Source organism: Pteropus vampyrus, unplaced genomic scaffold (assembly GCF_000151845.1).
Source record: "Pteropus vampyrus isolate Shadow unplaced genomic scaffold, Pvam_2.0 Scaffold6, whole genome shotgun sequence".
Classification (NCBI taxonomy): Eukaryota; Metazoa; Chordata; class Mammalia; order Chiroptera; family Pteropodidae; genus Pteropus; species Pteropus vampyrus.
The window spans coordinates 594,864-596,947 of NW_011888787.1; the positions used below are offsets into that span (position 1 = coordinate 594,864).

The 2,084-nt window shown below is 47.1% G+C and overlaps 1 long non-coding RNA gene across 3 annotated transcripts in view; it reads right to left on the reverse strand.

Moving 5' to 3' along the window:
- LOC105296297 overlaps positions 1–365 on the reverse strand; it is a 60,553-nt gene extending 60,188 nt beyond the window's left edge. Inside the window, exon 1 of one of the 3 annotated variants that reach the window (XR_896245.2) lies at positions 231–365. This is a non-coding gene — a long non-coding RNA (uncharacterized LOC105296297). The remainder of the gene's footprint in view (positions 1–230) is intronic. The other 2 variants (XR_002782225.1, XR_002782226.1) reach the window with 2 other exon arrangements.
- Between the last annotated feature and the right edge of the window lie 1,719 nt (positions 366–2,084).

The following is a 2,084-nucleotide window of genomic DNA, read 5'->3' on the forward strand; positions in this document are numbered from 1 at the left end:
GGTGATGATAATACCAGTCACTTCCGATCGAGTATTCACTTGAGTCTCAGCATTTTCCCGAGCGGCTATACCGTTAGGTCATGTCTATGAAGACCAACTTCATTTACAGGGGATCAAAAAAGGAGGCACAGAGAGGTTAAGGAACTGACTTGAAGTCCCACAGCAAGATAGAAGCGGAGCTGAAATCAGATTCGGATCCGCTTGATGCCAAAGGCCCAGCATTTACTCACCACTTTAAGCCCTCTGACCCGAGTAGCCCCGCTTCTCCATGGCACCCCAAGACCAGTTAGCCATCACTGCGCTCCAGGGCCGGGTTTAGATCCTCTCACTTTGAGCCGCGGGAACGTCTAACCTCCCCTCGACAGGCTACTGACTCACCATCCACTTCTAAGTGGCGGTGACTCACTATGCACAATGATGCCTCCAGACAAGAATGCATGAAGGGTCAACTTAACCTCTAAAGACTGCACAATTTACAGATTGCCGGGCGATGGATGAAAAGGACTAGGAAGCTTTCCCTTCCTTAAAAATATTCAAAAAGCGAACTAAAAACACCCACAGGTGTTGATGATGATGATGGTGGCGACGGCCGACATTCGTTACGCACGTATATACGTTATACAGCCCCACGAGGCATCAACTATTATTGCTCCCATCTTCTAGGTGAAGAAACTTAGACACAGAGGCTCAATAAAGGTGCGAAGTTCGCTCAGCCGCGAGGCCAAGCACTGGCTGAGACGAGGCCCCAGGCAGCCGCCTCTCCAGAGGCCAGGCTCTCCGCCACTTTCCTGTCCTGCTGAGGGAGCGAAAAGGGTGGTTCCAGAAATTAGAGTGAAAATCCAAATGCTCAGTGACAGAAAACAGAGAGAGACAAGAAGAATCCTAATGTTTTTACATGTGTGGTTGAATCTCGTGACATCTCTCATGAGTAGCTAAGCATGTGCCAAGGTCCCCGAATAGCCCCGATTTTACAAATCCTCCGGGACAGAGAATCCCCGGCTCTGGGTCAGGACACGTTGGTAGAAACACACGCCGGACTATTTTGCTTGTAGCACTGATGGCTTCCACCTGCCAACGCCAAAGAGAAAAAACATCCGAGTGGATAAGTGAGCAAGGTCGACGCGTGAGTGTCTGTAAGTTTATTCCACAAGACTTACGAATGCTAAGCATAGAGTGTAGACGAAAATGTCCCCGATTTGGGGGCAGAAACCTGGATTATTCCAGGGCTGATTCTGTCACTCACCAGTGTGTGAACCCGACCCTGCTGTCTGAGCTTTGCTCCTCCAATTATAAAATGAACTAATGACATTAGCTCTAGAACCCTCTCTGGCACTAAAATGCTATTATCCTAATAATTGTTCAGTTGATGAGGAAAAGATGAAAAGCCAAGGTAGCGAAGATGTGTTTGGGTGCATGCGTGCTGCGGGCACGTAAGGGGACAGAACAAGAAAGACCTTCATTGGGCTGGTCTATCCATATTACGGCAAATCGCTTCCCAAGTACCTTCTACATAATAACTATCTTTTCTCTTTATTTTGTTTCGCTGCTGGGATTCCTACCAATTACGAATTCACTTGCATTCGTAATATTCTTATTAAAATGCAAACACCTCCGGAGGGAATATGGAAAGTCAGCCTCTCACACTTTAGTGTGAATTATTTCATTAGGCTACTTTCCTCCAAACAGTTCTTATCAAATAGCCATTTAGATGAGAGGGTGAGGTGGAAAGACTAGGGGAAGCAGGTAGATGGTTTTCGAACTTTGAAGACTCTTGCGTAAGGCAGGCGTGGTTGGGGGTTACTTAGAGAAAGAGAACATACGGGGGGCACTAGGAGAAGGTGAAGACATACTAAACGCAAATAGTCTGCTTCAAAATTTTATCTGGAGCAAGCCTGGAATTCAAGGAAGAAGGACCCTGGCTTCACCTTCACTTTCTTCCCCCCACCCCCCCCCCCCCGCCCCCATTCCTTGCATCTAGCACGTGATAGGTTCTTATGGGGTCTTTGGGCTGAAGTTCCATTTAAACTATGGTTTTTATGAAGGAAAAACACTCAGCTTTCCAAACATTCAACTTGAAAATGAGT